The following is a 26,426-nucleotide window of genomic DNA, read 5'->3' as shown; positions in this document are numbered from 1 at the left end:
TCTGGAAAAGTGTATTCATTCACAATTTCTGGAGTACCTCACCACTAATGACCTATTATCCACCTCTCAACATTGATTTAGGCCTAACCATAGCACTACAACCACACTCCTGAGATTATCAAACACAGTATATCAATATAGAAATGAAGGCAAAATAGTCTCAACCATCTTTCTAGACCTGTTGAAAGCTTTCGACAGTCTCTCACCAAAAATTACTGCCAACCTCAGTCTCAGCTTCTCCACACTTACATGGTTCAGAAACTATCTAACAGGACATTCTACACTAAATCCTTCACTTTGCAGGTATTACATAACTTCAACTTCTATTTGTTTAACTTCTGCTGTACTAATATTCTGTTCTACATTTCCCATTTGTAATCTTATGTTTTGTATTGTGAAAATGTTCCATATCTGGGTGCCTTTGCCAGTATTTTTCTTCAAATATTTTTGGAGATGCTTTTTTGTATTTATTAGTTTGGTTTTCTCCTTTGCATAAATATAGCATTACATCAGATTTATTTTTCTTTTTCTTTCCCATGTCCATGTTTTTATACCTCTCAAAAATCTCTTGGTTTTCTTCTTTATACTTTTGCACTTCCTCTGCCACTTCTTTTGTAACAAGTGGCCCAAAGTATATTTTTCTATGTTGCTTTTCATAGATCTGTTGCATTAATGAACACAAATTGGCATTTGAAGCTTTTGACAGTTTTTTCTTGTGCAAGTATTTTGCTTTCCTCTAATTTCTCTATTAATCTTTTTGAATATCTTCTATCTGGAAATTCTGTAGTTTTTGCATAATAGTAACAATACACAATTACTTCCTTATCCACAGTAGTCATTCCATCATCTTTATGTCTCTTTTTGGCCTATCCATTTTTGTGATTTTTGTGGACTAACACTTCCTTTTACAACAGGGGGGGCCATCCTCCCCCTGAGCCTGGCCTAAACCCATTGTAGGAATGTTTCTGTGTCTTGAGGATTCTACACTGTCATTTCTTCCAGTCCTGGCACCAGTGCGCATACCAGGATTGTGCACACAGTTGTCTCTTTTTATTTTTTAACCTACCTCTGTCAATGATATATGCTATATAAATTACAGTCTATATATCATTGTCTTCTTGGTGAGATTTTGTGAAAACAGGGCTTACCACATGAAGGTACTCACCAAGACTTGGGAATGAATTCAGTTCCAGCAATATTAATCTCCTTTTTTTGCTGATTTTATCATCTCTCCATTCGGACCCCTAACACCCTTATTGAATTGTCACTTAAGATACAGGGAAACATACATTTATATATTGTTTTATTTTATATAAGAGAAAACAAATCATATTAACATATTCACAGTTGCAAACATTATACATCACATATGTTGTTTTGTATATTTATCATCTATTCCACATTACAAAAATCGATCAATTCCTACCTTCCCTTAAACCTCACTCCCTTTCCAGAAAATTATTCTGCATGCATTATTCCCACAGTTTCCATTTTTCTGTGTAATTTGCTCCTACCCTTTTCTAAAGATCCTCTTCCAGTTCTTTTATCTTTGTAACAATATTCAGTACTTCAAATACAGTTGGTTTAGATTTTGATTTCCATAGTCTAGTAATTGCTTTTTTGACAGCCACCAGGATTAAATTTAACAAGACTTTACTTGTCTAGACAATTCAGATCCTGTATCCCAGCTCAAAAAAAAAAAAAAAAAACAGAGAAAGAGAGAGAGATTAAACTTTCTTGGTAGAAGTATCACTCTTTTTTAGTCTGTTGACAAAGGAAGGGGATGATAATAGGAGTGGAGCAAACTGATGTTATGTTTATTTATTTACTTACTAAACGTTGTTAACCGGGTAGGTGGACTGGGTCAGGGACACATTTCAGTCATGATCTAAGCCATTCTGCTATAATAACTGCACAGAAATAAGACCATCAATGATAAACAATTGATATCATGATACAGTTTACAGTAGTTTGCAGCTGTATATACAGAACAAGAATTGTTGAAACATAATTCAGTTTGTAGAGATTTACATCTTCATACACAGTAACAAGATTTACAAGCACAAGACAGACACAACAAAACCGGTTAATATAATATCATGGTTTACAAATACAAGATAAAGTTGACGAGACAAGCTTATAAACACACCAAACTACCAAGGCAGCAAAAAGATGCCACAAATCTTGTTTTAAATGATTTAGTAACACTCTAGCGCCTCGGCTTAAACCAGCCTTCCTGGAGTTACAAAATATTCATAATATAATATTATAAACACCATAGCACTAATAACACACAAGTGAATAATCATTTAAAGTAATATCTAGAATTTTTTCCCATTATATTTTTTCACCAATTCCTCAGGCAACTAGTATTATTGGAGAGGAAGACATAGTTGCTTAGTGGATAATATTAATGCCTCATAACACTTGGCTTCTAGCTGTGATGCAGTCTGTGTGCAGTCTGCGTATCTTTTTCTATCTGCACAGGTTTTTGCCTGGTGCTCTAGTTCCCTCAAGTCACAAAAACAGCCTGGTAAGTTAAGATGGTAATTCTCTATACTGCTCATGCATGCATATAATCAATGTTACAGTGTGTGTGTGTGTGTGTGTGTGTGTGTGTGTGTGTGTGTGTGTGTGTGTGTGTGTGTGTGTGTGTGTCTTTGTACCCTGTAAGGACCTGGTACCCCATCCAAAATGAATCCTGGGTACCAGGATAGGCTTTAACTCAGCCACAGTCCTGAGTACTATACATTGGGTATCAGAAAATGAAAAAAAAAACCTCTGAAATTCTGAAATCAAGGAGGTATCTGACACATTTATTATTATAACAACTGTCCCAGTCAATAGCACTTGTATGGTGACTGCTTTGATCTTCTGCCTCCAGGAAGAGGGACAGGAGAAAGTAAGATGGAGACAGAGCAGTGCTAAGTACAGCTTGTGCTAGTCGGTGTACAAAAAGTGAAATATTAGAACCTGAATCTAACTCTCCAGAAAGTTATCTTTGTATCCACACAAGGCTGTGCTCAGAAACAGATTAAACAAATGATGATGCCCATCTCAACAAAAAGTAGAGATTACTGCACCCACCATTCACTTTTCATTGAGTTAAATCTTTTAAAGCTTGTGTCGCTCCTGCCATACCTCTCAAATGTCCCTGATTTCAAGGATGTCCCCGATTTCAGCTCTGTCCCTTTTAACCCATTCTAAAACTGGAGATGCTGGAGAAAAGGCGTTGAATTACACTTAGTAAATAATGACTTAAATTAGAAATATTAAATTATTTTACTTCAAAAAATGTAAATCAGGCCACATTCTCTTACTCTGTTAAAGACTTAACTTAATAGTATTAATATTTCAAAAATCATTATCATCATCATCATCATCAGCCCCCTTTTCCCATTTTTCTACATGGGTCGGGGTATTGTGTTAACTGTCGCCAACTCTCTCGATTCAGTGCCACACTCCTGCCTTCTTCAACACTCATGCCTGACTGTCACAGATCTTCTTTCACACAATCCATCGACCTCCTTGCTTCCTCTTACCTTCTTCCTATCTGTCCCAAATCTTCCTCACCAGATTGTCTTTTGCTTTTCTGCACGTGCCCAAGCCACCGTAATCTGTTCTCTTTGATCTTTTCTGCAATTGAAGCTACTTTGGCTTCTGCTCTTAGGTCCTTATTTCTTTGTCTGTCCCACAGTGTGCATCCTATCACCTTTCACAGGCACTTCATTTCCATCACCTCTAGCTTCTTCAACTGTTCTGCCTTTACTGCCCAGTTTTCTGTACCATACAGTAGTACTGATTACACCACTGTCTTGTACACCTTACTTTTCAGCTTCTTTGGCATTCTTCTGTCATAGATTACACCTGATACTCCATGCCAGTTGGCTGCAGCCTCTCTGATTCTAGCTTTGACCTCTTCATTCAAACTACCCTTCTCCTCAACTACTCCTTCCAGATACTTGAAGCTGTTTACATGTTCCACTATCTTCCCTTCTATCTCTATTCTCAGCTTCTTCTGATTTCCCCAATTTGCTGCCATTACCACCATCTTATCTGTGCTTAGTTTCATCCCATGTGCCTTCAGATTTGCATTCCATTTTCCTATCCTTGGCTGAAGTTCTACCTCAGAGTCTGCCTGTACTGCCACATCATCTGCATACAGCAGCTTTATTGATCTGTCCCCTCCAACCTGTTTGCTAATGTGTGTACAGTATGAACAGCAGTGGGCTCATAGCTGAACCCTGATGCACACCCACCCACTGGCAACCCCTCTGTGAGGCCAAACATTGTCCGTACTTGAGTCATTGGGTCCTTGTACATAGCCTGATTGTGGCAACTAGTGGTTTATGCTGTGGGCTGACTGTTTCACTGGGGATGACTTTGCAATCATGGATTCTGCCCCAGTGCCTTTTCCTTACTAGGAGGAAGTCTACCTGAGTTGCATGTTGACTGCTCTTGTATGTGATCTTGTGACTGTCTCTCTTTCTGAACCATGTGCCGGCTACTCTCAAGTCATTTGCCAGACAGAAGTCTAGAATGGCTTCTCCTTTATTCTTATTGCCCCACCCATGTGGACCCAGACAGTCCTCATATCCTGTTCTGTCTGTCCTGATATGCACATTTAAGTCACCCATTGTCCTGCAACTGCTGTCTGAATGCACTGTGTTCTTCACTATCACAAACCTGTGGGGCATAGACTGAGATTATGAATACTGCCCTATCATTACACTGGAGTCTGACTGCTATGAATCTGTCATTAATTCTGATGATATCCCTTACTGCCTTTTGAAGCCTCTCTCTCACCACAATTCCTACACCATTTATAGCCACAATTCCTACACCATTTCTAGCCACAATTCTGGCACCATTTCTAGCCTGCCCTCCAACTGAGTAGTAGACTCAGGATCCCAAGCCAAGTGGCTTTGCTGCACTGCCCTTGCATCTCATCTCCTGGATAAATAGGATGTCCAGCTTCCTCCGTATCATCATGTCATCCACTCCCAAGCTCCGTCCTATCAGTGAACCTGCATTAAGTGTAGCAATTCTCAGTTCAGGTTGGTTGGTTTTACGTCCCGCTTTTGCTCAACAGAGCTATCCCAGGTAACCCAGGCTGGGCAACTAGACACCAGCCAGCCAGTAACCTGCTTTATGGTGGGCACACACTAGCACATACATGAGTAGGCCTGGTCCTCAACCCACTTATCACTGGTAACTACCCATGCTCATTTCATTTCTGGCGACATTAGCCAACATGACCAAATCACCTAGAGCCATATTTTACACCGAGTGGCTAGCCCTGTCACACAGTCTGTGATCTGTGTTCTCCTATCTATCTTGAGGATACTGAGCACCACAGTAGATGCCCTAAGCGGTTGGTCTGTACAAATTATCCCCTTATAGGGCACCATGTAGAGTCTGTGCTGCTGCCCATAGCTCCATTCACTGGTGAGTTTGAGACAGAAACACTCAGCATGTTTTTCGGACATGGGAGAAGCCCCACTGAGACACAGAGAGAGCATGCAAACTCCAAACAGGCATTGGTCAGAGGCCAGGATCGAACCTTGTACATGGGAGGCAAAGACCTTAACCACTAAGCCATCTAGTCTCTTAATATTATTATTAATATTTTAAAAATGTCCCTGATTATTTCTGGATTTGTCCCTGATTCTGTTTAAATTTGTCCCTAATTGATTTGAGAGCTATAACTACTACTCATATTATTTTGGATGAGGTACACAATACTTCTAGTAAAGCATGCACACAGAAAATAACGGTGTGTAAAACTAATAATTTTAATAATGTATTTACTGGTTCGGTAACTAAGCAACAGAGCATTATTATTTTCATGTAACAGACAGAGGAAGGATGACAAGGAGACATGGTGGTGGAATGAGGAAGTACAGGAGAGTATACAGACAAAGAGGTTGGCAAAGAAGAAGTGGGATTGTCAGAGAGATGAAGAAAGTAGACAGGAGTATAAGGAGATGAGGTGCATGGCAAAGAGAGAGGTGGCGAAGGCTAAGGATAAGGCATATAAAGAGTTGTATGAAAGGTTGGACACTAAGGGGGGAGAAAAGGACCTGTACCGATTGGCTAGACAGAGGGACCGAGCTAGGAAAGATGTGCAGCAGGTAAAGGTGATAAAGGATAATGAGGGAAACATATTCACAAGTGAGGAGAGTGTGTTGAGGAGATGGAAAGAGTACTTTGAGGGGTTGATGAATGAAGAGAATGAGAGGGAGAGAAGGTAGGATGATGTAGGGATAGTGAATCATGAAGTACAATGGATTAGCAAGGAGGAAGTAAGGATAGCTATGAAGAGAATGAAGAATGGAAAGGCTTTTGGCCCAGATGACATACCTGTGGAAGCATGGAGGTGTTTAGGTGAAATGGCAGTGGAGTTTTTAACCAGATTGTTTAATGAAATCTTGGAAAGTGAGAGGATGCCTGAAGAATGGAGAAAAAGTGTTTTGGTACTGATTTTTAAGAATACGGGTGATGTGCAGAGCTGTAGTAACTACAGAGGGATTAAATTGATCAGTCACAGCATGAAGTTATGGGAAAGAGTATTGGAAGCTAGGTTAAGAAGGGACATGATGATTAGTGATCAGCAGTATGGTTTCATGCCGGGAAAGAGCACCACAGAAGCGATGTTTGCTCTGAGAGTGTTGATGGAGACGTACAGAGAAAGTCAGAAGGAGTTGCATTGTGTTTTTGTAGACTTAGAGAAAGCATGTGACAGGGTGCCTAGAGAGGAGTTGCGGTATTGTATGAGGAAGTCAGGAGTGTCAGAGAAGTATGTAAGAGTGGTACAGGATATGTACAAGGGTAGTGTGACAGCGGTGAGGTCTGCGGTGGTAGTGACGGATGCGTTTAAGGTGGAGGTGGGGTTACATCAAGGATCAGCTCTGAACCCTTTCTTATTTGCAATGGTGATGGACAGGTTGACAGACGAGATCAGACAGGAGTCCCCGTGGACTATGATGTTTGCAGATGACATTGTGATCTGTAGTGAGAGTAGGGAACAGGTAGAGGAGACCCTGGAGAGATGGAGATATGCTCTAGAGAGAAGAGGAATGAAGGTCAGCAGGACTAAGACAGAATATATGTGTGTGAATGAGAGGGAGGATAGAGGAATGGTCAGGATGTAAGGGGTAGAGGTGGCGAAGGTGGATGAGTTTAAATACTTGGGGTCAATAGTTCAGAGTAACAGTGAGTGTGGAAGAGAGGTGAAGAAGAGAGTACAGGCAGGATGGACTGAGTGGAGAAGAGTGTCAAGAGTGATTTGTGATGGACGAGTACCTGTAAGAGTGAAAGGGAAGGTCCACAAGAGGGTAGTGAGACCAGCTATGTTATATGGGCTGGCAACAGTGGCATTGACAAAAAGGGAGGAGTTTGAGCTGGATGTGGCAGAGTTAAAGATGTTAAGATTTGCACTGGGTGTGACGAGGATGGACAGGATTAGGAATAAGTATATTAGAGGGTCAGCCCAGGTTGGAAGGTTTGGAGACAAAGCCAGATAGGCAAGATTACGTTGGTTTGGTTGGTTGGTTGGTTGATGCTGAGGAGGGATGCTGAGTATATTGGGAAAAAGATGCTAAGGATGAAGCTACCAGGTAACAGGAAAAGAGGAAGGCCTAAGATAAGGTTTATGGATGTGGTGAGAGAGAACATGCAGGTGGTTGGTGTGACAGAGCAAGATGCAGAGGACAGGAAGAAATGGAAACAGGTGATCCGCTGTTGCGACCCCTAACGGGAACAGCCGAAAGAAGACGATGATGAACAGACAGATGCACACAGTCACATGCACGCGCGTCAGTTATTAAAGTAAAACCACGAAGGAAAAGACGATTTAATTATACTCTCGACATTTTACTTAATACCTTTCACAAATTTGGAGCAAAAGGCCAAAACTTGGGGTACTTATTAACAACTTCAATTGGGAATGTCAGCATGTAATTGTTTCTTCACAGCATACCTCTCAAGTGTACCTCATTACGAGGAATGTACCTCATTTGGGGTCTTAAAAAGTTCATGCTCCTCAAAGTTCCTCAATGTTCCACACTGAAAGACTTTGTCACACATTCAGTGTTAGGAATTTTTTTTTAGTGAAATCCATGGTTAATAGAAATGAATCATATTAATTCCTTAAAATATCTTCTTTATAAGTAAAACCAACATATTTTAACCATCCTATGGCCTTCCTAGTTGAAGTTGTTAGTAAGCCATTAGTATGTGTTCCACATTTTGCCCTTTTGTTCCACATTATGAGGGCTGGTGTTCCTCAGTTTGGAGATGGAAGGTTGGGAGCTATGCTTCAGTTACAAAAACGTTTTTTTTTTTTTTATTAATTAATACAATGCAGTATCATTTGCTAAGGGTTTCTTTCGGTATGGAGCAGCGAAGAACACTGAATGTTAAAAAAATCATAATGAGAAACATTACTTATTACGGTATACAGTTCAGAAAAGAAAGTTGCAATTTGGCAAGTCTGCGCTAATAATACGAACTGCATTTCCCAGAATGCATCTGTCAGGTAGACTGTTACCATAGAAATATTAAGATTATGAAAAGTGGGAAAGCGGCAGGATCGTGACACTTTGGTAAGGTCTATCTGAGTTTTTACTTTTGTACTCTTATATTAGAGGAAGACCACCATTTATTATGTTTGATTTTGGCTGTCAAGTTTTTAGGGACTGTCTAGTAATTCGGTTTCTGTCAGTAAATTATTTTAAGACTTAGTGGATGTTGTTTGGATGGAATCTACAACTTTTTCTGGTATTCGCAGGGATTTTTACTGCTGTGTCTTGTTTCTTATCCCGAAGAAGGCACGTGAATCGCTGAGCCTGTAAAATGCATAGTGTGTGTCACGCACTCTGCTCGTTGAGTGAATGAATGATAAATTGCTGCATATTTTTGAAAAAATATTACTGTTAGCATTTTTTTCTGTGGTCTAACTTTCGCCGGTTAATGTCATGTTATTCGTTTACATAACTGACGGTAATGAAGAACACTGGACCATATCTTTCAACCTCTTACCCCAAGAAATCTGGACAAAAACCTAAAATAATGGGGGGTACAAAGGCCCGAACATAGGGACGAGTTTTAAATGTTGCAGTTATAAACTTAAAAAAGTTGCTTGAATAACAGGATTTGTGTTAGTAATCACAGCTCTCAACCTCTTAGCGCAAAAATGTGGACAAAGCCAAAAATAATGGCGGGACAAAGCCCCCCCAAAATAAGGACACATTTGAAATATTGCTCGTATAGATTTAGAAAGTTGCTAGAATAAAAGGTCTTGTATTATTATGCATTTTCTGAAGGATATGACGTCTGAAACTCAAATGCCTGTCATTATTTAGTGAATTCAGTCCTCCCTGATATACTACAAAAATCCAGAAAACCACAAATTTTTATGAGGAAACAGACCAAACATATGATGCGAAAATCTGGACATTCTGCAAAAATTGTACAGTTGAGAGATATAGTTAGCATACATTTTCTGAAAGATGTGAAGGCTGAAGCTCAAATGTTTGCCTTTATTTAGTGACTTCAGTCCTCTGTGATTTGTCAGATTTTATGAGGAGCAGACAAAAAATAAGAGGCAAAAATGTGGACAGTTGAGAGGTATGCACTTGACTGCACCAGTGTTTTTGTGTAGCTCTCAGAACATTACTACAGTTGTTCAACATCTAGAAACTGCTGTATATCATCTCGGCCCCAGCTCTCAACTTTGCGCAATAAACAGGGGCAAAACTAAAGGTAATGGGTAGAAAACCCATTATTGTTACTAATACCTCTCAAGTGACTCCATTAAGAGAAATGCTCCTAATTTTGAGTCTTAAAAAGTCAATGTTTATAACTGTTCCACATTTGAATGGCGTGTTACATAATCAGTGTAAAGAATTTTTCTAATTAAAATCAGGCGATATTGTAGTTGAGGGCCTCACCAGTTCGTTTCGCGCAGAAGTGGGGGAGAGGAGACATGGAGATTATTTGTAAATATATTAGAAAGTAGGGAGCCCAGGATAGAGCCCTGGGGAACCCCGGTCTTAATAAGATGGAAAGGGGAGAAGGATTTTTGCCATCTGACGGACTGATATCTGTTTGAGAGGTAGCTGTTAAACCAGGAGGTAGTGGAGGTACAGAGTTGTAGGTTGGAAAGTTTGTTTAGGAGGATGGGATGGGAAACAGTATCAAATGCTTTCGGTAGGTCGAGTAATAGAGCTGCTACAAGTTTGTCATTATCTCTGGCTTGGGCAATGTGTGTGAAAGATAGGAGGGCAGTGGTAGTACTGTGCGAGGCTTCGGAAACCATGCTGTGTGGGTGTAATTAGGTTTGCCTGTAAGAGATGGTGTAGTATTTGTCTGTGTATACATTTTTCCAGTACCTTGGATAAGGGGGATAATATGGCAATAGGCCTGTAATTTGAGGGTTCTGTAGAATTTCCTCCTTTGTGGAGGGGTATTATGAAGAATTTTTCAAGATATCCGGTACTGTATTTTCTTGGATGGATAAACTGATAAGTATAGATACAAGGTATGCTACGGATCTGGGTACATGTTTGAGTTTGTTAAGAAGTGATCTGGTGAAGGAAGTTGGTACTGGTGCTAGGGAGAATGAGGGAAGAGATGAGGTGGGAGGTGGGGTCTTAATATCGAGAGTTTCTGGTTTAGTAAGGTTTTCTATTATTTTGATGAAGAAGTTAAGCAGAGTTGCAGTTTCGCTAGGAGGTTTGTTAGGGAGGGGGTTTAGTGAAGAGGGGGTTGTCTGGAGATAGTAATTTGTTTATTGAGTGTCAGAATTTCTTTGGGTTGGAATGTGGGTTCCTCAGAGATTTTTGATAGAAATGTTTTTTGTCCAGTACTACCTGCTTTTTTTTTTGTCTGGTTATGAAGCTGTTTATATAAGTTCAGGTGGAAAGCTAAGTTGTTATGCTTTTTTCCATGCTGTTCAGGCACTGTCTCTATTGTTCATAAGTGAACAAGGTGCCTGGTTTAGCCATAGGTGCATAATTACATTTTAGCCTAATTTTTCTACTGGGAGGCAGGGTGTTTAGGGTTTCTAGGAATATATTTTTGAAGCTTTGGACAGCCTCATCAAGGGGTAATTTGTGTAGGAATGACCAGTTTACAGTGGACAGTAATTTGTTTAGGGAGACGGGTTGTAGTTTTTAAGGTTATGAGATTGTCTGTATTGGTGGCTCTTAAGATTTGGAGATTGTCTTACTACTGAGGGAGGGAGGTGGTCACTAACGGAGTTAGGTAGGGTAGAAAGGTTATGATAGCACTGGGAGTTGGATACTAATATCCAGTTAGTGACCAAGCCGTTCTGGGAATTTTTTTGCCAGTGCGTGGATGAGGTGATCAGCTGAGAAAAGCCATAAATGTTTATAGAGTAGCTAGGGGTGGCAGTATTAACAAGGTTCCAGACAATATTTGTATCCCCAAAGATGATGGTTTCATTGGGAATGGATATAGAAACCCAAGAAAGAAACTGCTTGAGTATGGGAATGTTTTTACCCGGGGCTATATAGATTGCTGCAATGGCAATTTTTTTGTGTTGATTTAGGTTACAGGTTGCTACAAGTATTTCAGCAGGGCAGAAATCAGGACTAGCTGTTGGGCTGGGGGGAGAGCTGGTCAGATTAGAGTGTAGCTACTCCACCTTTTTTTTTTAACTTCTATTGTAACATAGAAAAGTTGGAAATTATTTATGTTAGGACACACCAGTATGGCAGTAGCAAGCTCTGCCCCTGGTGTGACATAAATGACAGAACTCTTATTTTTTTAAGATGTAAATGTTTCTTTTATTCTAAATGTTCTTAATAAGATTTTTTTTAAAAAAAACTTAATGTCCATCTGGGGACTTATGCCCCCTGTACCCCCCAAAAGGACTGCAAGGTACTTAAAACTGTGGAAAGCAGGGGGTGTTATAGCCTCCTAGATAGATGTAATGTCTATGTGTTGTTCTGTTTCACAGATATTAAGTCAGTAATGCCCATTAGAGTTTTCATTTGTTTTATTCCTTAACTTTCAAAAAAAAAAAATAAAGAATTAGATTAGAAGAACAATTTAAAAAACAATCCAAACATTTAACTGACAGATCATTCCGGATGTCAGTCAAGTTATCACCACTTACACCTGTGCAAACAATCACCAATAAGTTAGTTAATTTACATTTTTATTTTTGGTGTCTATCTCTAATTTCAATATTTAAATGATTTAAATTGTCAGATAAATGTTTATTCTAGTTATTCCGCTTGCTCCAAAATACTGTCTAGGAAAATAAAACATTTTTTTTTCAATATATACAAGAAAGACTCACTTGGTGGTGCAGCAGTTAGCTTTGTTGCCTCACAGCAAGAGGTTCTCCGGTTCACTTCTCAGCTGGAGCACCTTCTTTGTGGAGTCTGCATGTCCTCCCTGCAGTCGAATGAGTTTTAAAGACATGCAGTAGGTGCGTGTGTGTGTGTGTGTGTGTGTGTGTGTGTGTGTGTCCTCTGTGAAGGTTGGGCACCGGGCTGGCAACCCAACACCATAAAAACTTCACTGCCAGTCTGCAGACCACTGATCTACTGTGGTGACCCCTAATTGGAGAAGCTGAAAAAAAGACAAGAAAGACTGCTGTTGCTGTTCAAAGTCTCTCAGATCAGTTTTCTTTCTCCTTAATCCATATAACTGCAGGATAGTTTGTTTATCCTTTCACAACACAATAAATTAATGTCAGGAAATGCACTTATTAAATAGCACTGGAGAACCTCAGAAATATTTATTTATCAGATGCATTTTGGATGTATTCTTAGATACTACATTGATAATATTTGGGAATTTTAATCAGGGCATTGACTAGCTACATGAGTGTAGAAACTACTGTTGAAGTAGGGCCCACAGGGAGCCAATAGTAGTTACAAGTGTTGAAATGTGCACATTTTACCGTACAATTACCATAGATGCATGTTAATGTCACCATATCCCCAGTTAGCAAGTAATGAAAAGTGCATTGTGCTAACTGCATTTCCCTTGTAAGCGTAGATCAGCTATTGACTCTCTTCCACCATATAACCTAAGATTCCTATCTGCTTTCACTCCCACACCACAAACTCCAGTAACTGATCTGAAATGCACCAATCACGCATTCTGACTGCTTGCTCCAAAAATCTGTGAAGCCATACCAGAACAGATAAAAATCAAAACTATTATTTCAACACTTACAGAGGGAATTCAAAAACTACATATCCAAGCAGGCCCAATGCAATTACTCAGAAAACTGCTGCAACACTTAGACCACCAAACTCCTTTACTCAACCATAACAAAATCCCCAGATTCGTTATAAAACAAGATTACTCTTACTTCTTTCTCTAAATACACCAGATACTCCTGCTCTGCTTTCTTATAAAACTATTTCCTGACTCACTCATTCCCTAGCATTCCATCAGCTACAGGTATTTTGGAGTAGAGCTTGGCAGCTAATGGGCTAAAGAAATTTGAGTGCAGGAGTTTATGTAAGTGGGAGACCAATAATAGCTATGTGTGTGATAGACTGGAAGCCATTTGGCTTTTGCTGTAGTGGAACAGTGATGCCCTTCTCTTGGGGTAAGAGTTGTAAGTCAGCAGATTTTGTTAGAAAGAGTTTGAATTGTTTTTTTCATTCATTTTTGAAGCAGTAACAATAAGTGGTAGGCCATATTTAAGTTGTGACATAAAACTGTGTTTACCTATGGCTAATCTTGTTACATTGGACAGAACCTGGAATATTTGTCTGGCCCAGAATAGGAGTAATTTATTTTATACTAGTTTTGTTTAGTTGGACTTAAAAGATGACAGATAAGTATGGACAAATTCCTATGTGTTTAAAGGAAGAGATGTTTTCAATATGTGTATTGTCTGTAAATCTGATATACAAGTAGCTGGTGAGTTTTTTGAGTCTAGGATTTTTGCCAAAGGCATGGATTTTGGTTTGCAAGGGTTCAGCAGTAGTTTTTTTTTTTTCTTCGACATCTAGACCGTAAATTTGTTGAAGTGGGATTGTGGGTGGTGGTGAATAGTAGGTAGCGAGTCGATGGAGTGGGACAGTACTATGCCATCGGCGTACATCAAGACTGTAGACTGGTTTTTTTAAATTGTTGTTTTATTTTTTAATTGCTGTTTTTATTGTGGAGCTTTTCTCCCCAGGCCTCCGCCGAAAAGGGACCTGTGTCCTGTCGGATTTTCGTGGTCAACAAATGTAATAAATAAGACTGAGAGCTTAGGTATGTTATAGAGACGTTTGTTGATAAAGATGGAGAAAAGTAATAATACCAGGACTGGTCCCTGAGAAACCACTTTGATTAAGGGTGGTTAGAAGAAGTAGATGTGTCAACTTTGTCAGAATAATATTTCTCAGATGTAGTTGTGGATCCAGAAGGTTGCTTTCTGACTTGTGTCTAGTTCCAGCAGATGGGCTATGACAATGGAGTGGTCTATCAAATCAAAAGCATCAGTTAATTTGATAAAGATTGCTGTTATAAATAGGCCTCTGTCCATATTAAGGAGTACTTCATATGATGGTGTCCAGACTACAGTCATAGAGTTGTGTTCAGTTTAAAAACTGTGTGTTTGTGAGGGGTCCACTTCTTAATTTCGAAAGATCACAATCTAGAGATTCAGAATATAAAACCCAGAATCTCAAGTTGTGAAATTTTGAAAGTAAGAAAGAACAAAAGCAAAAAAAAGCATGACAACTGCTAAAACCATGTGTTTGCAGGGGGGCAAGCCCTCATGCAGCCCCCACACCCTCTGCAACTTAAATATACTAATAGCGAGATCACGCTACAGTGAAGAGAACAGTAATGTTCCCATTCTGTACTGTATTGCAATGTACATTACTGTTCTTTTCATTGTACAGCGATCTCGGAGTTAGTATATTTAGGTTGCAGGGGGTGTGGTGGGTGCAGAGGGGCTTGCCCACCTGCAAAAACATGGTTTTAACAGTTGTCATTTTTTTTTTTTTACTTCTTAATTTCGAGATTTCAAAACCTCGAGATTCTGGGTTTGATATTCTGAATCTCGAGATTGTGATCTTTCGAAATTAAGTAGTGGACCCATTTGTGAGATAGTAATTTATATTTATTAATGTTGTTTATTGATCTAGTTTGATTTATTGATCTAGTTTGTTTCTCACATTTATGATATTTGTTAGTCTGCAGGATCAGAGTTAATGTAGTGGTAGCATTTAGAGTTGTGAGATGTGTGTAATATGAGGGCTGGGGTTTGATTCTATAGTTGCTGTTTTGAGCAGTTGAGAACTGATTAAAATTCATACACAGTTACTAGGCATACAGCCCACAGAACCATTGAGGAGCCTAGCCCAGTTGCCCCAAGCATTGTCTGGTTTAGTGGCATGCTCAAAGTCACATACAAATGATGGATGAGGGAATCAAACCCTGTACCACATAAACTACAGCTCACAGCTGTAACCCTATTCACCAGCTGCCAGTTTATGTAGGAATTTTGGCAAACAGAGATGGATAGAGCCAGATAGATTTACCTAACGTGTAAATATACTATGGTTTTTCAGGGGTGCTGCACCCTGTTTACTGGCCAGTAGTGACTTTGTCCCCCAAATCTTGTTCTCTAAATATAGTAATTCTAAGGTCACACCAACTCAAAGTAAAGGAAAAAGCTGATAATTTATGAAAAACAAATTTTCCTTTTATTCTGAGGTTGTGTGACATTGGAGATAGTATATTTTGAGATGGGGCTAGAGATTTAGAGATGAAGTGAAGGGGCAAAGTCCTCACAGTGGTGATGAAAGACATTTGTTTTAAATATACAGGAAGAATGCAGAGTCCCTGTAATCACAACTACGCAGGTAAAAGCTGCACTCTCTAAAGCCAAAAACACAGCATTGATGGGACCGGACAACATCCCAGGCTGCGTTTTACATGAACTTCAGAACAAATTGGCTCCCCACTTAAGCACCATGTTCAATAATAGCCTCACATCAGGCTTTGTGCCCACTGAATGGCGCACAGCAACAGTTATCCCATTCCACAAAGGGGAAGCCACCACTGATACCGGGAACTATCGGCCTATTAGCCTGATGAGCCTGGTCTGCAAGGCCATGGAATGTATCATCATGGAATTCATAAACAAAGACATTGGTAACCTCCAAACTCTGGATCCCACCCAGTTCGGCTTTGTGAAAGGCAGATCATGTCTCCTGAACCTGATTGACTTCTTTGAGGCAGTTACTAAAGCCGTGGATGAGGGTAAGGTGGCTCACACAGCCTATCTTGACCTCGCCAAGGCTTTCGACACCATCCCCCATTCTGGAATTATAGCTAAACTCACTAAACTAGGTATAAATCCCTACGTCACAAGATGGGTTGCCAACTGGCTCACTGACAGAACCCACACTGTAAAAGTTGCAGACTCCAAATCTGACCTCAAGGCAGTGACAAGTGGAGTGCCACAGGGTTCCGTCCTGGGACCTCTCCTGTTTGGTATCTACTTCTCTGAAGTACAGGCTAACACAGAAGGCCTCTGGCTGATGAAGTTCGCAGATGACTGCAAACTAGGAGCCATAGTCAAGTCCCCAAATGATGTGGACATCCTACAGAAGGGCCTCACTGAGACAGATGCCTGGTGTCAGAGCCATGGCCTCAAGCTCAGTGCCAAAAAGTGCAGTGTCATCCCCTTTGGTAAAAACTCTGTACCCATGAACTACCACATAGGCAGCAATCCACTTAACACCGAATACATGATAAGAGGCCTTGGGACCCAGGTGGACAGTAGTCTCTCCTTTGATAGTCACATCGCCACAGTAGTCAGAAAGTCCTTCTATGTGGCACACCTCATCATAAAAGGGTTCTCATCCAGGAAAAAAGAGGTCATTGTTCTCCTCTACTTGTCACTCATTAGACCCATTATAGAGTACAGCTCCCCTTTTGGAATGTATCTCACAAGACATCTGCAGCACCTCACAAAGAGGATTACTGGCCTCAAACAAATGCCCTACACTGACCGCCTCAAAAAACTCCAGCTTTACTCCGTAGCATATCGACTACTCCGAGGTGATCTCTGCCTAACATGTAAAGCTATGTCAAACCCAGAGCTGTTGGACATGCTACACTTAAAGAAATCCCAATCCCTCTAAGCTACATGCTCTAGGGACCTAAACCTTGTCACCACAATAAACAGGACACGCTGGAGGAATAGATTCCTGTCCCAGAGACTTCCTATACTCTGGAACAAGCTACCCATCTATGTCAAGCAAAGTTCTTCATTAGCACTCTTCAAGAAAAATCTTGATGAGTGGATGGGAAATAGGAAATACACCTGGCACCTTGCTGGCTAGGCTTACGTAGGCCCTTGGGCCAATAGCCTAGTACCTACCTATGAACCTATATATTAATTTAGTATGTTTCAGCAGTGTAGTATTCTCAGTAGTTACAGTTTTTCAGTAATAGCAGTACGTGATGCTTTTTACCTAATATATTAGATTCGATAAGCCAAAACCTGAGTAATCGTTTTGATTCTGGGGTGCACATATGACTTTTTTTAGGGTGAGCAATGAAATGCGGGCCTAGAATACATGTTGAATCTCACTAGTAAATCAAAATGGTGATGTTTACTGTGACTTAAGCAAATAGTCTGTTGTAATCTAACATATATGTGTTTTCTTTGGGTATAGACAGTACCAAAAGTAAGAACATAATATTATGGTTGTGGTTCCATCTTTATTATATACATGTTTTGCAATATATATATATATATATATATATATATATATATATATATATATATATATATATATATATATACATATATATATATATATATATATATATATATACATATATATATATATATATGTATATATATATATACATATATAAATATATGTATATGTAAATATATGTATATATACATACATACATATGTATATATATATATATATATATATATATATATATATATATATCTATATATGTATACATACATATGTGTGTGTGTTTAAAAAGCCTTGGGATGATTACCACTGTTTTATTTTATTATATTTTGGATTGTATTAAATGATGGCTTTGGTCTCAGAATGCCTAGTTGGCTAAAAGTTTTATTTGTTTAAGCATGTAATTTCAGTAATGAAAAGGTATCCTGTCCAGAAACATGCAGTATGGAGGATAAAGTTTGCAGGATAATATATGTACATTGGTATACAGTTGGCACACATCTCAGAAATTGTGGTTAAACTATAATTTAATTTTCTGATTAAGAGGAACTTGGGCAGTGCAGTAGTACTGTGGTTAGGATTGCAACTTCTATGCTCTTGATTCACTGGTTTGGATACTGGCAAGGGTTCCTTCTTTGTAAAGTCTGCATGCTTTTTTGCCAAGTGCTCTTGTTGTCGTATTGTTAGGTGAAATGGCAGGTTTCTAAATTGCCTTTAGTTGTGCATGTAGTATTTCAGTACAAGTGACTGTGTATGTGTTTGTCTCTGCGCACTCATTTTGGAATGGACTGGCACCCCATTTTGCATTAGTTCTGTGTCTTACAGGCAATGAGTGCAATGCCAAGCTAGGCTGCACCTCTCTTATGACCAAGAATAGGATAAAACAGATGTCAGAGAATGACTGACTGAATGAATGAAAGAACGGGAAGTCTGCAACTTTTTAATGTCTGTAGCATTGCTGAATCAGTACTCCTTAAGCTGCTTTGGTCTAGCAGTGCAGCTGTTATCTATTTATTCTCATAATATGAACCATTATTACCACTCCTTACATCACTCCACAATTTGTGTATATGTTTCTAATACTGAGCAGTAACTTATCTGCAGTTCATTTGACTTCTAACATGATAGACTGAAGGTGATATTTAATCTATGGTAACTCTACTTTTAGTTAAACTGCTACTACCAATCATAATGCTTTTAGCAGACTTGTGATGTACTCACTCATTTAGTATATTAAAGTTCCTCTTGACAAGGCAACATCATTCATCAGTTTATACTCTGCTTTATATAACTGCCACTGTATTTATTTATTTTATTTATTTACTTAACTGATCTATTTTCAGTCATGACTTGATATCATATGAGCAAGAAGACAACAGTAAAAAGCAACATGTAGAATATGAGGTACTTTTCCGTTATCGGGGCAACAGCTGTAGTAATCACTTGGAATGTTAGCATATGCTGGCAAAGATCGCACTGCTGCTGATGTTGATCTGACTGACGTACATTTATTTTCCTGTCACATTTACTGTTCTTATTTCCCGCGCTTCGTGTATTTTACTGTCTGGGAATTGCCAAATGATGAAGAGATGTTTCTGGAATGAACAGCTTTTAATCAGCAAATAATTTTATTGGCAAACACCATTTTTCTTTTCATTTCTAAGTATTTTTCATCCCTCCACAGAAGACCAAAGAATGAGAACTACACACATGCACAATCACCAATAGCACTGTTATTAACCTGCTTTAGAAAATAAATAAAACTTGGACAAGAAAACTGTAATGCAACCAACTATAGCCAAAAATGTACGGCATAGTATTCAGTTAAAATTTTCATCCACGGACGTTTACAATAAGATACAAGACAAAGTAACGGACATAAATGCTGGTACCTTGCAAGTGACAAGCAAGTCGTAACAGCAAAACTCAAACAAAAACCCAAATGCTTCAACAAACATCACCGTTTACTGAATGAAGTCAAGAGTTATTCCAAAAGTTTACATTTCTGTGCAAGAAGACCATGGCCACCACCCTAAACTAGGAGCTACAATCAAAAGTAGATAGCACACAAGCTTCATGGGAAGAAAGCCGGTGTAAACCGACTGCTTCAACAAGAAAAGCATCTCAGTGGTAGTAATAAGATTGTACAAAAAGCTGTAGTAGGAATGGGTTGCGATTGTATTGATTTTAGTTATTTAATTAGTTAATTTTGCAGTGTCTTCCCACCAGGTATGATTAGCATCTGTCACAGAGTTTATCTTATAGCAATGTAGTAGTTTGCTTCCATATGACGTATGATATTGCATACATGCTCTGAATGTTACTGAATTAAGTTATTGCCCATAACCTAGTAATTATTAATAACTATTGATTTCACAGTAAAAGCCCATTCGCAAAACTCAGTCTACTTCTATAATGCAGTATTCTGTAAGAAATCATCAACTGAAGGCAGTGAGAGCGAGACAAGAAAAGAAAAAAAATCACAGTACTTCACAGCTAACAGCTGAGCGATCACTGTGTGCGCGTGCTACCTCGTTAAAGCTGTTGCCCGGATAACAGAAAAGTACCGAATATAGCAAGAGCTTATAAATAAATGAAAACATTGCAGAAAGGAACAATGCAGTGTACGCTACAGAAAAGATCAATACAGTGTACATTTTAGTAGAAGATGCAAAATAATACAATACAAACTGAGTTAAATGTTAGCATTATATATAAAATATACAAATGGGAAGGTTATATGCTAGGCTGATGAATGGGTTATGTAAATACTACAAAACAATAATTGATCATAATTTAAACTCTTATTTAGATAGAAATTCTACATTATATGCATCACCAGAGAAATTAATTTTAAGGTGAACTTGACAGCATGCATTGTAGTTATTTCATTAACCATTGTTTCTGAAACACTTGCAAATATTTTCTTAAAAAAGATGTTCTTTTAGTTTGGTTTTAAATGAATTTAATATTTCCAGGTAGCGTATATGTTTTGTTAAGTGATTCCATGTTAACAGGGCCTGTCTTAGGAAAATGGTGTTTCCCGCTTTGCTGTTGCAAAAGTGGGTCTTTAGAGTGTTTTCCATCTGCATTTCTCAGGGGATAGTTTTGTGGCTTATTTAACAGTTTTGAGTGTAAAGAAGGCCCTTACTGCAGTTTGGGAGTTTTGAAGATAAGGATGCTTAAGATGAAAGTGACTGTACTGGTGCAGATATGAAATGATATGGCTGAAAAGCGTATTTGGACAAGTCCACCTAGCCAGTTACCAAATAATAAATAAACAAGTACTGGTAGCCAGTTGGTGTTTTCTAGCAATTTACAGGGGTGGATGGAAGAACTAGCAAGAAGAGCAAAGTGATAGATTTTGTTAATTGCAATTTTCAGGATGTGAGTTTTGGAAGGAATGTTGAGTGATAATGGTGATGTAATATTCTAACTTAGGTAGTTGGGTGTTTTTGTTTAGGGATAGTTGCATAAGACAGTGGAGTAGGTGAGTTAGCTTGTAGCACTGATATAATTGGTAAGGTTCTTTGTACAACTGTACAACAAAGCCTAATTACAAACACACAACATGGCTTCCATCCTAACCACAGCACTACTACTGCACTTATCTCCTTCACAAACTCAATTTCCCTTGATGGAGATAATAACAAACTTACTTCATGTCTCTTTCTTGACCTCTCTAAAGCATTCAGTACTGTCTGTCATCCTATGTTACTCTCCAAACTCTCTGACCTCATCGTATCCAGTACTACAATTTCTTGATTCTCTAGCTATCTCACTACCAGACAGCAATCAGTTAAATGGCTCTCCTCTATGTCACCCTTTCTCCCCATCAAAACAGGGGTTTCTCAAGGGTCAATTCTTGGTCCCCTACTATTCAGTATCTTCACTAATTACTTACATTCTTCCTGTCCGTTCTCTTCTCTTATACAATATGCTGATGACTCCACAGTCATCAGTACCTCAGATCCCATTCAGACCTTCATGTCCTCACCCAAAACTCCTTTAACTCTATTGAAAAACGGCTCTTCAATAACCAACTCATCCTAAATCTTAAAAAGACTAAGCTTCTTCTTTTCCTACCAGAATCTCTCATACATCTCAAACCTACCTTCTCCATTACATCCCTTGACAACACTGTCATTAATGCGGAAACACACACTAAACTGCTTGGAGTTGTCATAGATGACCAACTCAAATCTGACCTCCATGTCCACCACTGCAATAAGAAAACACATCAAAAACCTGGTTTACTACACAGAAATAACAAATTTCTCACAAAAGACTCTAGACTTACTCTTGCCCATGTCTTCCTTCTTCCTAGTCTTCTCTACAGTTCACAAACGCTAATAACCTACAAGCCTTTCTCATAACGAAACTGGAATCCACCCATAATAAAGTAGTGAGATTTGCTACTAACCACACCTGAAAGCCACACCACTGCAAATCCCTCAAACTATTAAACTGGCTAGAGTTCCCCCACCAACTTTTTTTCTCCCAGCTCCCTATCATTAATTCCGTCCTAAACAGACCCTCCACCTGTCCTTCTATCACCCCACTTATCACATGCTATACCCCTTCCAGAACTCTCAGAAGCTCAGACCAACAACTGCTGGAAATCTACAAATCTCAAAACTCCTTTGGCCAAAGTCTCTATAGCTACACACCTACCTTAGCCTGGAACAAGCAACCCTTGCACACCAGAAACATAGCCCATGCACATGAATTAAAAAAGAACTAAAACAACATCTGCTTAAGGCCTGGACCTGTCACTGTAGAAAGTCTAATACAAACCACCCTATGTAATCCACTTCTCACTCCTAACCTATCTATCCTGTGCTGTCACTTTGCTATTATCTACTGTAACCTCCATATTACTCTCAATATTCACTTAGTTATAATATTTAACTATTATTCCCTTAACCTCCAAACCTAGCCTGCACAGTGCTGTTACTTGTCCTACCTGCCATGACAAAATATAACTACTCCAACTTTTTCTCATACTTTTGTACCTAATAACTTACTTGACTGTGTACATCTAAACCTAATTGTATTTTTTCTCTGTGCTTGCCTGCAATAATGCATTTATTCTAACTGTAATTTTTCTCTATGCGTTTACATCTACACCTAATTGTATTTTTCTCTGTGCTTGCATGCAGTAGTGCATTTAATGTAATTGCAATTTGTCTCTATGTGTGTGAGTAATTTCCCTTTTCTGATGTCTCAGTTGTATAAGTCTTCTTGTATATTTAACTTGACACACATTGTATATTTTTCTCTGTAATATTATGAATTGTAACAGTGCAATTTTGCACTTCTGTGGAGCTTTTCTACCTGGGCCTCCACTGAAAAAGGGCACTAGCTCAATCAGACCTTCCTGGTCAACAAATGTCAAATAAATATTTCAGTGAGAACTTTGAAAGATAAGGTAGGGTCCAGTATTTAGCTCAGGTATCTTTGCTCTGTAGTATGGGAAATAAAATTGCCCAAGGGATACATGGGTGTTATGTAGTCTACATCAGTTAATCTTTTTGATGTGCCAGAAAACATTATTATAACATTTTCAAGTTAATTGTTTGTTTTTTTGTGTCCAATGCAATAAGCAGGTGAAGGCTGATTGTATGTTGGACTTTAACAAGAAAAAGGAGTGGTTTGTGTGTGGTAGGAGAATATTGTAAATATACATAACAATGGCTTAACACCCAGACTTTGTTAAGGCCCGTAACAAAAATTGAGAATAACAAAAGTATCATTACTGACCCTTGCAGTACCTCATACTGTAAAGTTCCAATATTTCACAAAGTTTATTAAACATCCACTTGATATGTTCTATTTGCGAGGTAGCTTTTTAACAAGGTAATATAATTTGAACTGAAAGTTTAGCTTTTGTAATTCTTTTAAAGGGAGCGGATGATGCTCTGTTTCAAATGCTCATGTCATATTGATGAATACTCTTGCTTTAAAAAGAATATTGTTCATATTATTGTAGATAGTGTCAGTGATGGTACACAGAACTATTCTGGTATTGAATTTCTCTTGACAACCATGTTGTATAACAGAGATAAGTCCATACTTATTGTTGAGATAATTAAATTGTTTACAGACTAGTTTCTTAAAAAGTCCTGTAATCATGCAGAAAGCAGCTATTGGTGCTAGTGTTGTTTGTGTGAATCAGACAAGCTTAAAACTACTTTCATCGGTCATTGAGGTTTCATTTTTCTCCACTGTTGTGCGACCTTGGAATTGGTATATAGAAGCAGGTAGGGTGTGGGGATCTCTTCTGACAAGTGCTGGGGTCTTGTTCTCCAAAAAAAAAAAAGTCTGGGTTTAACATTCACTAAAAGTGTTTTTCAGTGGGATAGATTTGCAAAATGGTAATTGCAGTAGGAGCCATAAACAAATGGACATGAATCCAAGAAATATCTGGAAGGGGTGAAGTATACCATGCTTAAAGGGAGATGGGAAGATTCTTTTGGTGAGAAAATGATTAAATGTACGGGTAAAAGGTTTGTCAGTTTGAGTCTGGTGTTCCTAATACTGTTGGGTGTCCTTTACTGAATTTTGCTCCTAATTTTCTTATCAAAGAAATCAGAAGTCAAAGTATGTGTTTAAAAGACATGCAAACTACAAAAAGTGACATAACAAGATGTCAGTAGAATTACAGACATTGTGTAATAAGATGGAATCATGACCCAGTGACAGTTACAGTTTAACTAGGAAAATGAAAAGGTTCCATAATGGAAGGACATGGGGCTGCTTTATCCGAAGGTCTTCTCAGTGACCAAAAATGAGAAATGCATTTGGACAGCAAATGCTGACTGCAGTACTTAGATGTTAACAATCATGCATTTTGACTTTGGCCACATTGTACTTGCTAAATCTCTCATAATTCTAAACACTAGTTTCACTGTTTTCAACCTCTTTTATCAAAAGTCATAGAAAATGCCCTAAATCAAGGAATGTTTTGAAATACTGAAAGTATTCAATTAGAAAGGTTAGAAATTAAGAGGATTTGTTAATAACATATGCAAATTCTGAAGAACAAAAAGTCTATAACATTAATGCCTGTGATTGTTTAATGACTTTAACCTCCACTGTTTTTGAATGTCCATTTTTACATTTTGATTTAAATATGACTTTAAATTGTATAATATTATAGCCAAGTAATAGAAAAAATAACTGAATTGTGTTATTGCCTCCGTAGAGTTCCTTCTTAGCCTACCAAGCAGTGAGATGTATTAAAGCAGTTTACATTCCATATTGTTTCTTGTTTGCATTGTTCATAGGTAGGTACTAGGCTATCTGCCCTAGGGCATTTATAAGCCTAGCCAGAATGTGTTGGCTTTCGCCTCCCTTTTAGCCTAGATTCCTGAGTCTCTGTCCAGCAGGGCCATAGAAGTGATCCCAGGAGTAAATTTACGATTTCCCATCCACTCATCAAGATTTCTCGTGAAGAGGGTCAGCGAGGGGCTCTGCCTAACATGAACTGGGATTCTATTCCAGAGCGAGGGAAGCCTTTGGGATATGAATCTATCCCTCCTGCATGTCCTATTTATTGTTGTGCTAAGGTTTAAATCCCTGGAGCGTGTAGCTCTAATGAATTTGGTTTTCTTGAGGTGGAGCATGTCCAACAATTCCGGGTTAGACATGGCCTTGTACGTCAGGCAGAGATTGCCTCTGAGTAGGCGGTAAGCAACCGAGTAGAGCTAGAGTTTCTTTAGTCGAGCTGCATAGAGCATCTGTTTGAGGCCCACGATCCTCTTGGTGAGGTATTTTTGAGATATCTCCAGCTGTTGCAGGTGTCGGGTAAGGTACATCCCAAATGGGGCATTGTACTCAATTATGGGCCTGATGAGCGATGAGTAGAGGGGCACAATGACCTCTCTTGATCTAGATGTGAACCCTTTTGTTATTAGGTGAGCTATATAAAAGGTTTTTCTAACCACTTTGGCAATGTGATTGTCAAAGGAGAGGTTACTATCTACTTGGGTCCCCAGATCCCTAATTACTTCTTCCGTACTTAGTGGATTACCTCCTATGTGGTAGTTTGTGGGCACTTTGTTTTTCCCAAAGGGGATGACTATGCACTTTTTGGCATTTAGCTTGAGGCCATGGTTCTGACACAAGGTATCAGTCTCCATAAGGCCCTTCTGGAGGGTGCTTGTGTCAGCCGGAGAGTCAATTATGGCTCCCAGTTTGCAATCATCTGCGAACTTGGTAAGCCACAGTCCTCCTGTGTTTGCCTGTACCTCAGAGAAGTATATACCGAACAAGAGGGGTCCCAGGACTGAGCCCTGTGGGACGCCACTTGTAACTGGTTTAGAGTCGGACATGGCACCCGCGACTCTGACCATGTGAGTTCTATCCCTGAGCCAGTTTGCAACCCATCTTATGACATATGGGTTAATATTTAAGCTGATAAGCTTATTTATGATGTCAGAGTGGGGTATTGTGTCGAAGGCCTTTGCGAGGTCCAGGTAGGCTGTGTGGACTACCTTTCCCTCATCTATGGCGTTGGTAACTGTTTCGAAGAATTCAACTAGGTTTAAGAGGCAAGATCTGCCTTTAACAAAGCAAAATTGGGTAGGGAGCAGTGTTTGGAGGTTCCCATTGTCTTTGTTTATGAGATCCATGATGATGCGCTCCATTGCTTTGCAGACCAGGCTAGTCAGGCTTATAGGGCGATAGTTCCTGGGATCCGTT

General features: G+C 39.0%; 1 protein-coding gene across 1 annotated transcript in view; it reads left to right on the top strand.

The window, feature by feature from the left end:
* The first annotated feature begins 8,539 nt into the window (after window positions 1-8,539).
* The window catches only part of LRRC51 (leucine rich repeat containing 51), a 369,001-nt gene continuing 351,114 nt past the window's right edge, over window positions 8,540-26,426 (top strand). Inside the window, exon 1 of the mRNA XM_044073019.1 lies at window positions 8,540-8,606. The gene's annotated coding sequence lies outside the window, so the exon portion shown is untranslated. The remainder of the gene's footprint in view (window positions 8,607-26,426) is intronic.

This window comes from Protopterus annectens, chromosome 5.part1 (assembly GCF_019279795.1).
Source record: "Protopterus annectens isolate FY-2018-M chromosome 5.part1, PAN1.0, whole genome shotgun sequence".
Taxonomy (NCBI): domain Eukaryota; kingdom Metazoa; phylum Chordata; order Ceratodontiformes; family Protopteridae; genus Protopterus; species Protopterus annectens.
This window is presented reverse-complemented; position numbering and strand designations above follow the sequence as displayed.